The 12,625-nt window shown below is 34.0% G+C and overlaps 1 pseudogene; it reads left to right on the forward strand.

The window, feature by feature from the left end:
• LOC111772236 (regulator of DNA class I crossover intermediates 1-like) overlaps positions 1-12,244 on the forward strand; it is a 70,450-nt pseudogene extending 58,206 nt beyond the window's left edge.
• Positions 12,245-12,625: the final 381 nt, after the last annotated feature.

The following is a 12,625-nucleotide window of genomic DNA, read 5'->3' on the forward strand; positions in this document are numbered from 1 at the left end:
ATTAAAGTCTATTTTGTGTGATATACGTATAGCTATGCCAGGTTTTTTTTTGGTTTTCATTTGCATGGAACATCTTTTTCTGTCCCTTTACTTTCAGACTGTGTGTGTCCTTACCTCTGAAGTGAGTTTCTTATAGGCAGCATATAGATGGATCTTGTTTTTTCAGTCTATTTAGCCACTCCATATTTTTTGAGTGGAGAATTTAGTCCATTTACATTTAAAGTAATTATTAATAGGTGTGGACTTATTGCCATTTTGTTCATTTTTTTCTGTTTTGTAATTCCTTTGTTTTTTCTTTTTTTCTTTCTTTGTGATTTGATGATTTTCTGTAATGGTGTGCTTAGGATTCCTTTTTCTTTATCTTTTGTGTATCTACTGTAGGTTTTTGCTTTGTGTTACCATGAGGCTTCTGTAAAACAACTTATAACATTCTAAGTTCTTAAAAACTTAAGTTTGAATGCATTCTAAAGATCTAAATTTTTACTGCCCTCCCAAGTTTTATGTTTTTGATGTCACAACTTATATCTTTTTATCTTGTGTATTTATTAACAAATCATTGTAGTTGTTATTTTTAGTACTTTTATCTTTTAACCTTCATACTAGCTTTATAAGTGATTAACCCATCACCTACAACATTAGATTATTCTGAATTTTACTATATAGTTACCTTTACCAGTAAGATTTATAATTTTATATGTTTTCCTGTTACTGATTTAGGGCCCTTCAGTTTAGCTTAAAGTCCCTTTAACATTTCTTGTAAGGCCAGTCTAGTGATGATAAACTCTTTTAGCTTTTGGTTGTCTGGAAAACTTTTTATCTTTCCTTCTATTCTGAAGGACAGCTTTGCTGGATAGGGTATTCTTGACTAGCAGTTTTTTTCTTCCAGCACTTTGAATATGTTGTGCCACTCCCTTCTGGCCTGCAAAGTTTCTGCTTAAGATCTGCTAATAGTCTTATGAGGGTTTCCTTGGATGTAACAAGTTGTTTTTATCTTGCTGTTTTTAAGATTCTTTCCTTGTCTTTAACTTTTGATAACTTAATTATAATGTGTCTTGGTGAGGTCTCTTTGAGTTCATCTCATTTGGAACTCTCTGGGCTTCCTGGATCTGGATGTCTGTTTCTTTCCCCACGTTAGGGAATTTTCAGTCATAATTTCTCTAGATAAATTTTCTGCCCCCTTCTTCTTTTGGGACCCCTATAATACAAATATTAGTCCACTTGATGCTGTCAATAAGTTCCTTGTGCTATCTTCATTCTTTTTCATTCCTTTTTCTTTTTGCTCCTCTGATTGGGTAAATTCCACTGCCCTGTCTTTTTGTTCACTGATCCTTTCTTTGGCTTCATCTAGTCTTCTTTTGTACCTTTCTATTGTATTTTTCAGCTCTGTGATTTATTTTTGGTGTTTTTCTTATACGTTCTACGCTATGTTCTCTCTGTTGAAATTCTCACTTTGTTCATGTATTTTTCTCCTGACCTTGGTGAGCATCTTTATGATGGCTAATTTGAACTCTTTATCAGGTAAATCACTTATTTCATTAAGGTCTTTTTCTGAGGCTTTATCTTGTTCTTTCATATGGAATGTCTTCTTCTGTTTCTTTATTTTCCTTGATTCTCTGTGTTGGTTTCCATGCATTCTGTAAAACAGCCACCTCTCTAGTCTTGAAGAAGTGGCCTCGTGCAGGAGATGAACCTTATGTTTCAACCCTGCTGTAGCTCTTGTTTGTCTCTCAAACCTTTGTGGTTGTTCAAGCAGTCTACTTTATTTTTAGTGGCTCCCAGTATTTGAGGGTGTGCAAAAACCTGCCGGTGTCCCAATAGGGAAGATCTCAGTCAACATCTAGATTCAGTCTAATTGGAAACTGGACCCTGATGCAGCAGCTTTTGAAGTATGTAAATATACCTCATTCATGGGAAGACTTTGACATGAGCATTTCTGTGTGCTCGTCTGCACTGAGCCCTGGTGTGATAGCCATATAAGAACTGTTTGTTTGCTGACATCCTGTTGAATCTATGAACACAAGCCCTGCTGGCCACCAGAGCCAGCTGATCAAGGGGCATCCCATGGGTGGCAGCTGTGAAAACTGGGCCTCCAGACAATGTGCACAAGCTCTTTTCTGGGAGATACTGGTGACTTGGAGCAAGGCAGAGTTGGACTGTGAAGATGGTGCCCGCTGGGCTCTATGGTCTTAGGAGAATATTTCAGTAGGCCTGTAGATGTGTGTTAAATTAGAAGCCTGCTCCTTAGGCCAAAGATTTAAGATAAGCAAATAGGCTTCTCTCACAGAAGGATTGGGGTGCGATTCAATCTACTGTCTCTTTGCTTTGCCCTGGAGGGTAGCCAGTTAGGAACTCTTTCTCCATTTGTTACAGTCCTGTGGGACCCTCAAATGTAAGTTCCATTCTGCAAGGTACTGGTGACCATGAGCGAGGCAGCGGGAGAGTGGAAAGATGGTACCCAGCCTCCGAGTTCACTGGAGAGGATTACAGTCAGCCCTTAGATGTGAGTTTAATTAGAAGCCTGACTCTTAGTTTGCAGCTATGAGGATAAGCTAACAGGCTTGTTTCACAGAAAGACTGGATAGTCAGTGAGCTGCCTCTGCTCTAGGCCCTGGGGTGCAGCATGGTGAGCCTGTGCGAGCCCTTTAGGAACTGTTTTTCAGTTCCGTGTAGCCTTGTGGGTCTCATGGACACAAGCCCTGTTGGCTTTCACAACTTGACATTTTGGGGGCTTATCTCTTTGGTGAAGGTCTTAAAAGTTCAAGTACCAGATATGAGGGTCAAGCCATTCACTCCTTGGGGAGAAGCTCAGAGTTGTGGGTTCCCTCCTGGTTGTGGATCACCATGCCCAGGGTGGGGTTATGGTAAGATTGTGTCTCGGCCTCTCCTACCCATTTGACTGTGGGTTTTTTCTCATTCCCCTGATGTATAGGAGTCTCTGAGCTTGTTTTGGGGTTTCTTTCAGAGGAAGTTGTTCTGTATGTAGCTGTAGATTTGGTGTGTCTGTGGGAGGAGGTGAGTTCAGGATCCTCCTACATTGCCATCTTGAACTGGAGCTTATTTAATTTTAAAGTAGTAGAGGAATAAGATTTAAATTATGGTTGTTACCAATGGGAAGGTAATCACTAGAGAAATAAAGACACGTAGAAGATATTCAGAATTCAAGGGAGTGGGGATGTCACACTAGGAAACCTGATCAAGATGGGAAAGAATGAAATAACGTTTAGATAAATGGGAAAGGTAAAATGTAAGGAATGAAACCTGCTTAGCAATTAATATGTGAAATATAAAGAGGTTGATTTTTCTTAACAAGATTCAAAGAATATCAAATTGAGAAGAAAAAATAATCTTTATAGTTTTTCAAGAAACATGTAGAACATAATAATAGAGGTTAAAAATAAAAAGATGGCAAGATATATATAAATAAAATATATATTATTGAAACAAGGAGAGTAAAAATTCAATGAAAAGCCCATTCAGAAAGGAGAAGAAGAGGTGATACAGAGTTACTGATCCATACCGATCATGAAATCCTGCTGGGCAGACATTGTGTGAAAATCTTGCTATCCTAGAGGATGGGGAAATTCCTTAAATAATTTAGTTTCTTCTCTTTGGGACCATTTTATTTGTCTGTTATCCTCTATCAACAGATCTGAAGTGGATATTGGAGTGTTTGCCTGTCTTGGGGGTCTATATAGCTTTCTCAGCTTGTGTCTTACTGGTGCAGGTTTGGGGCTTGAATATTCTAAGAGTTGAATGTACAAGGCTTTTTAAATGATTAAATAGTGAGGTTAGAAAAGAGGCTTTGCTCGACAAAGTTATTCAGGGCTCCAAGCTGGTAGGGACTCTGGTATCTTCAACTGGTAGGTTTCCAACTTGTTGATACTGGGTATAGCAGAAGGGAAAAGGAAGTGGAGGATTGTGGAGAAAATTTTTATGGGCCAGCACTGGCCGTGGTGTACACCACTTTGCCCATGACCAGAACTTAAATCACGTGTCCAAACCAACTCCAAGGGAGGGTAGGAAATGTGTTTTAGCTGTATGCTTAAAAGGAAAGGGAAACATGTTTGGTGAACAACTAGATGGTTTCTCCTTTATGCTACCTATCTGTCTATCAAAAACTGTATATCCCACCAACAGAGAATATATGTGTTCTATAAGTCCCTACTATATTTGCAAACCTAATTCATGTAGTAAGCCACAAAGAAAGTCTAAGAGATTTATCTAAGGAGAGATTCATAGCCATATTCTCTAATAAAAAATTCATTAAATTAGAACTAAAGAAGAGGAAAAGAAGTTGCTTAACCTCCCTTATCTTCTTGAAAATTAAGAAACACTCTGGTTTTGAAAAAGAAAAAAAGAAAAGGAAATGAAAATAAATTACAAATTACATAGAGATTGATGAAAACCAAAACCAATGGTGTGTTCTGTAGAAAATTGATACCTCTAAGAGCTTTTACTATTTAAAAAACCTGAAAATAAATGAACTGATATCCAACTTAACAAATTAGAAAAAGAAAAACAGAATAAATCTCCAAATTGCTTTAGTATCTTTTCCTTTTTTCAGCTGCATTTGTTATGATTACCTGAATCCTTTCTTTTTTGTCAATTCATTTCTTATCAAGTGTCTCTTCTGTTGCTTGCTGTTTCTAAATGAATTTCAATTTTGTTTTGTTTTATTGTTTGTCATAGGCAAATTTTTCTTTGGGAGTTTAAAATTATCTTTGTGGAATTAAAGTAATATGAAGGAAGAGTACTGTAAAATGATTTGATGGGGTGAAAAGGGAGCTATAAGTGGATATTATTGTGTATACTTAGGAGTTCTTAAATTTCATTTTTCTTTTAGATTCTGATGGAAAAAGGAGGAATGTGTTCTTTAAAAGGCAGGCCAACCTCTACTATGAAAGTCTGTCAGTATAAGTGAATTTTTTTCTTTAAAAAAAACTAACATTTAAGTGGAAATTGTTTTAAGTGCTTTTTTTTTTAGGTTTTTGCCGGCAAATATGTTTCCTAGATATCTTAGAATATACTAGTAATGCAATTGTCTTCAAAACTACTTTTATCTTTTATAAAATGTGTTATACATGATGAATATATGTAACATATATGTACATTTTAGCGAATAATAGTAAAATAGATACCCTTGTACTCACTTTGTAGCTTAAGAAATAATACGTAATCAGTACATTTGAAGATCTTCTCAATTGCATTTCCTATCCTGCCCCCTAGAGGTAACTATTATCCTGAATTTGTTTTTATGGTATCACACATAGACTTTTACATTGCTTGGTTTTGAACTGTTCACAGATTGAGACAAATGCTATATATTTTGCTGCAACTTGCTTTTCTTTGTTCACCCACTCTGATATTTGTGACTCTAATATACTTGATTATTTATTTACTGCTATGCAACCTTCTGTTGTGTGAATGTACCTCAATTTATACATTTTCTGGCATTGGTTATTTAGATTGTTTTGAATATTTTGCTATAATAAACAATGCTACTTGGACAATTCTTGACATTTCTCCTGGCACACATGTATAAAAAATTTCTCTTGAATATGAGTCAAGGAGTAGAATTGGCTAGTTCAAATGTTATGCGCATCTTCATCTATTCTAGGTAATACAAAATTGTTTTATAAAGTAGTTGTGCCAGGTTAAACTCCCACTTGCAGGAGCTAAGACTCTTAGTTGTTCCATATTCTCACTAACACTGGATCAGCTTTTTATCATTGTTGGAATCTGGTATTTCATTGTAATTTTAATTTATATTTCCCATTATTAATTAGGTTGATTTGCCACCCCTGTTTATCTGTGAAATACCTTTCATGTCTATTGGTCATATTTCTTTTAGAAAGTTTGGCTTTCCTTATAGGATATATCTTTTCTATATGTAGATATATATGTATATATCCTATATATCTTTCATATATATATACTAGATTCTAATTGCTTGTAGGCTGTGTGTAGCAAATACTTCATATTTGAGTGGTCATTTTAGTCTATACTGTCTTTTTATGAAAAATAGTTTGTGGTACTTTTTAGATATTCTGTGATGGAATGATTCTTTCGGATATCTACTTTGCTAGGATACCTAGAAATCTTTATCAACTTTTTTCTTTTGGATTTAATTTAAATTTTTGAAGTGTAAACCAGTAGTCTGGTTTCTATCCTATCTTGTCTGCCCTATTTCCTTTTGCCTCATATGAGTAACTTTTTTATTGGTTTATGGTTTATCATTTTACTATGTTTTGTTGTGTTCTGTTTTTCTTCAAAATAAAGCCTAAGAATATATAAACACACATATTCACATGGGTCTTAGTTCTCCACTTTTCTCACTTAAATGTAGTATAGGATATTTTGTATAATATAGGATATTTTATAGATGAATTAAATGGATTCATTTATTTAGTAAGTTTCTTATAGATTTCTCCATCTTAGTACTAGACATTTCTTCATCCCTTATTTATGACAATTTTGGTAATCTATTTTGTGGATGGGCTATAGTTTATTCAGTCATGCCCTGTTGGTGGACATTTGGCTTGTTTCCAGTATTGCGTTCTTATAAACAATGCTTGGTGAACAACTTTGTGTATATGTTTCTTAATTGTGGAGGTACATTTTCAGTATAATTTCTAGGAGTAGGATTGCTGTGTCAAAGGGGGGATACATTGTTTTTTTGTGTAGTTATTATTGCCAAAATTCAATTTTGATAGATATTACCAAATTCCCTGTTGCATCATTTGGCAATCTCACCAGAAATGTGCCTTTTTATTCCACAGCCTCACCAATAGGGATTGTGTTCAAACTTGGGAATTTTTGTGAGTTTTATAAAAATAGATAGGTAGACAGACGTATAGATGGCAGTTTAAGTTTGCTTTTCTTTTTCTATAAGTGAAGTTGAGCGTCTTTTAAAAATATTTAATGTCTGTTTTCATTTCTTTTTCTTTAAAGTCTCCATTCATGTCTTTTGACCAATTGAATTTTTGGTATTTTTTTTCTTGATATTTAAGAACTCTTTATATATTAAAGAGATTTAGGTCTTTGTGATATGTCACAAATATTTCCTCCTAGTTTATTATTGGTTTTTGATTTGTTTTGACTTTGCTTATGATATCTCCTGCTTTGCCAAAGGATTAATGTATTTTTTTATGTGGTTGATTTTATTCATCTTTTCTTTTATACTTCTGGATTTGATTAGAAAGACTCTACACTCCCAGGTTAAATGAATTCACTTAATGTTTTCTTCTAGTGTTAGTATGATTTTATATTTTTACGCTTAAATCTTTAATCCATTTAGAGTTTATTGTGATTTAAGGTGTGAGATGTGTATTGATTCAGGTTTTTAAAATGCATCTTTTCCCTAGGCATTTGTGATACCACCTTTTTTATGTACTAACTTTTCATATGTGCTGGGCTTTCTTTACTGTTCTACTGGTCTTTCCTAATCTTTGTGTGCTAATACTGTACTATTTTTATGGTAAGTGCTTTATAGTATGCTTAATTTCTAAAACAGTTACACCTCCCTTTGTACTTTTTAAAGAATTTTTCTGGCTAATTTTGATTGTTTTTTATATAAACTTTAAAATCAACTTGTGTAGCTCCAAAGAAATATTTTAGTTTTATCAGGAAAATGCTAAGTGTATATATTGATTTAGTGTGGATTATCATACTAATGATGTTGAGTAGACCTATCTAAGAACAAGGGATGTCTTTTTGTTAATTCAGCCTAATTTTGCATCTTCAATAGTTGTTTAGAACACCTTTAAGCACTTTAAAGTTTTCCTCAAGTAGATTCTGCATGTCTCTTGTTAGATTTGGTGGTAGGTACTTTTTGTTGTTTTTGTTGCTACTTTAGTGTGAATGCACGTCCCTCTTGGTCTACAGTATTTATGCATTGTGAGGAGTCATGACCTACTTCTCAGGCCTATTTTTAAACTTTACTTGCTATCATAAGAGAACACATTAAGCACATAATGAAAGAATATCGGACTGGATGCTTTGAGTTGATTTTTTAAATACAGCTTTTATTGTACAAGGAAGCTTTGTTTATTAGATTAGCAAATATCTGGTGCTTTTGGACTTAATAAATTGCCTTATTCCTCCTTCCTGTAGGTTGACACTTTAAATTATTATTTAAATTATTTCTTCATAAAACATTGTTCATATATTAGAAAAAAACAAATGAATTTTCTCTGTTCTCCTTTCTTGCCTTATGTACCCTTATTTTACTTGTAGATGAAAAACTTTTAAGTGTAGAATAAACCCGTAATACTCTGTCAGAAATTCAAGATGCAGAGTTTCTCAAGTTTTAACTAGTTTTGGCACACTTTTAAAATGCTCTGCAGTATGTTAGCTAAACTTATTTTACCAGCTGATATCTGCTGCCTGTGTATATATTTAGTAGAGTATTAATAAATACCATTCTTCATGAGTTAAATGTTCGTTTTCAGATCTTGAGTCTTCACAGAGTAGTTGGTCTACCAGTTACTCTCCAAGGCCCACAGATAGTTGTTTCAGTTCTAGTTCAGAGATGGTAAGTTATGCTTTTCGTTTTTTTTGCTTATTAATATATGCTATACTAGTTTAGAATTCTTTGTATATCTCATAGTGTACCTTTACATTCTGAAACAAATAGTTGAGACAATAACTAGTGGAAATATAAATGTAAACAAAAAATGAAAAATATTAAAAATGTAAGAACGTAAACAGAAATATAAAATTAAAGTATAAATGAATGTGTTCATTATTATTGACAAAAGCCAATCTTATCAGGATATGTGTGTGTGTATATGATAAAGTTGTGTTTCTTTTAAAAGAGTTTTTAAAAGAACCCACTCATAAGAATTGAAAACCTGAAACAACCAAAGATACATACAAAAAGAAAACCTTAAGGCTTATATGAAGAAAACACTAAAGTGTTACTGAAGACTGTCGTCTGAATAATTGGAATGACATGCTATGTTCTGAGTGGGAATGCTGCATTTCTCGTAAATCACATTTAATGGAATTCTCCTCCATCAATTCTTCCGTATTCATTTCGTCCACCTTTTGTCTCTCACTTTCCATCTGAACTGCTCTTGCTAAGGAAGGACCCCAGTGATTTCTATTTTGTCAAATTCGTTGGACACTAAAGTTTTTATTTTACAAGAACTTTTAGTAATATTAATAGAAATTATGTTCTTTTTTTTTGAAACATTTTCTTCTCTTTGCTTTTATGATAACACACTCTTTTGGTTTTTTCATACCTCTTTGAGTGCTACTTTATGCCTTTGTCTACTTCTCTTCCACCCTTCCTCCTATATAAATGACATAGTGTTTACGGTTTGCTGCAGGATCCTTTTCTTCTCTTAACCTACATTCCAAACTCTAGATGATGTTATGTGCTCCAATGACTTATATACTGTCTAGTTGATGACAGTTCTCAACTTTATGACTTTAGCCCAGATCCTTATTTAGATGTCCAGTTTCCTAGCGGATACCTCTTCTTGGATGTTTCACAAAAATCTCCTTATTTTTATTCCTCAAACTGAATACCCCTGATTTTCTCCCCAAGTCAGTTTTATTGATATTTCCTATATTAGTGATACCTTTTTGTCCACTCAATTGCTCACTCTAGAAACTTAGTAATTAACTGTCATTTCTTTCTGCCTCATCTGCCTTCCTTAACCCCATTCATTCCATCACTTCATTCAGTCAATTGTACTTCCAAAATACTTGGCATATTTATCTACTTCCTCAACTTCCGGTGTCAATACCCTAGTTAAGGTACCATCATCTTGTTCTTGAACTATTGTGGTTGTTTCCTAAGAGATCTATTTTCCACTCTTGTTCCACTTTTTCTCCAGTTAGCAGTCATCGTGATCTTTTGAAAACTTAAATTGAATCATGTTATTCCTATGAGTGGATTTCTATTTTACTTTAGAGTCTGGCTACATCTTCAACTTCTGGTGTTCTCCCTCTCTCACCACACTCCACACGTACGACATTTCACTTTCCTTAGTTTATCAGTCTCTTTTCTGCTTCAGGGCATTTATTTATATATCCTGTTTCCTCTGCCTTACTGTTACTCATCCTTTAGGTCTTAGCGTAAATATGTCGCTACTTCTGAAAGCCCCTCTTTGGTTCCTCAATCTAAATTAGGCCCCTCAATTATCCTCTCAAGGTCCTTCATACTTGTTTTTCATAGTGCTTTTCTCATTCTGTCATTACATATGCACGCGTGTGATTATTTGGTTAATGCCATTTCCACCAATGAGAATGTGTGCTTTAAGAGGGCAGCAACTGTGTCTGCTTCACTTGCATTGCAGATGCTAAAAAATACTTGTTTCTTGAATAAACAAATGTATTGAGCTTGTTTTGTCTAATTTGTGTGCAGCCAGTCTTAATGCTGTTTCTTGGGCTTACTTTTCCTATTTCAGTGCCAAACAACTGAGACGTATACCTCATTTTGGTTTTTAATGTTAACTCTGCCTTTTTTTTTTTTTTTTTAGCTTGGCTAATCAGTACTTTTATATAAGATTTTCACTAAAAGAATATTTTGGTTAGTGCAGTAATTAAGAGATAAATTTTTTGTGAAGTTGAAAAATTCAAGCTAGTAAATTGAAATATAAACCTATTAAAAGTACTTAAAATTTGACTTTTTATGTAACAGTTGTGATATTTATTGCTGTTTAATTTTCCTTTTGTCTATTTGATTTTCTGTTAGCCGATACTCTCCTTAAGTTGTTTCTTTTATGAGACTGGACCCATAAAAGATACAATATAGATATTTTTTGACTAAAGTCAATGAGTGAATAGTTGAACAAGTTATATGTGTCAACTGTTTCTTTCGAAGTTATTACCTCTACTCCATTCTTTTTAAGTGGTTGAAGAGTGTGGTGTATATCGTTTCCTCTGTGTGAAAGGGTAGGGGGATGATGTAGCATGTGATTATAGAGACTGATAAGAGACAAAATTCCCCTTCTCTTTTTTAGCTCTTTTGCTTTCTTTCTTTTTTTTTTTGGTGAGGAAGATTCTCTCTGAGCTAACATCGGTTGTTAATCTTCCTCTTTTTTTTTTTTTTTTGCTGAGGAAGATTAGCCCTGAGCTAACATCTGTGCCAGTCTTCCACTATTTTGTATATGGGTTGCCAAGACAGTATGGCTTGGCAGTAGTGTAGGTCCATGGGATCTGAACCCATGAACCTGGGCTGCTAAAGTGGAGCCCGCCTGACTTAACCACTACCCTACAGGGCCGACCCTTTCTTTTGAATTTTTAATACAAGGATTGTCATTATCATTATTGTTCTTGTTATTTAAAAAATCCATAACCTCCATGATTTTTAAAAATCAAAAGTCCAGGTTGACTTGCCACCTGCCAAAGTCTCTTCTGTATTTTGAAATTTTCCATGATGTGAATTTAAGAATGTCTGCTTTGAAGTCATTGAATGATTTTTTAAAATTAAAGCATCATTTACAGCAAAATTACTAAATTTCTTTTAGCTGTCTGAAGATGAAGATCAAATATTGCAGCAAATTGAAGATTCAAATAGGAGATCCATCAAAACCAAAGAAACAACTAACAGTTTTTATTTAGAAAGGATGGCAAAACTTCCACATGATAGGATTGCTAAAAACAATGCCAAAATTCATAAACAAAATAGAATTTTCACCAGTTCTCACTTAAAGATAAGACAGATCAGTTTCCACAGTCTCAGTGTGATTCAGCACACATTGTGCAAAACAAAAGCAGTAATTGCACTGTACAAGTTGCAAGATGTGATGCATGGGTACAAACTGAGAGTGAACCTGTAATGAAAGAAAAGTTAGATGCTGCCATAGAGCGTGATATAATTTCAAAATGTAAATGTATAAGTGATGTGTCTTCTCTTTGTAATGTTGAAAGGTGCAGTGAAAATATTAAGGCAGATACCACTGGAGGGCAGGAAATCCTTAAGAACAGCTAATATGTTAAGATCTCAGCCTGAGATTTAGCATTTCACTTAATGTTCAGAATTTCATTAACATAATAAGGAATGAGAAAATGCAGCTAAGCACAAGGTGGAAGTAGTCACAAGATATATTTATGGTTTATTTTTAAACATTTTAATATTATTAATTTATGCATTTGCTTTGCATAGATATTTCTTTAGTATCTTCAAGTTTTTAGAAAATAGTATATATGTAAATTTACTATCATTCTTATGGTGATTATTCATTATATTATGATATGCTGCTGTTTGTGGATTAAAAATATGTTTACTTGCTTTCTTGTCACATTTATTGTTAGATTTGGTGCATTTGCATGTTTTAGTCAAAATGTTCTCTTCCAAGATTTTAAGACACAAAATAATACTAAATATCAAATATGTTTTCTAACCTCATTATAAGATTTTCTTAGCTACTTACATTAAATATTATACCCTCAGTAAAAATTTCTGGCATTAAGTTTTAGATACAATATATTTTCTATTTTGTTTGGATAACATTTTTTTTTTGATGAGGAAGATTGGCCCTGAGCTAACATGTGTTGCCACTCTTCCTCTATTTTGTATGTGGGATGCTGCCATAGCATGGTGTGATGAGAGGTGTCTAGGTCCTTGCCCAGGATTTGAACTGGTGAACCCCGGGCTGCTGAAGCAGAGCTT

This window comes from Equus caballus, unplaced genomic scaffold, assembly GCF_041296265.1.
Source record: "Equus caballus isolate H_3958 breed thoroughbred unplaced genomic scaffold, TB-T2T haplotype2-0000713, whole genome shotgun sequence".
Classification (NCBI taxonomy): Eukaryota; Metazoa; Chordata; class Mammalia; order Perissodactyla; family Equidae; genus Equus; species Equus caballus.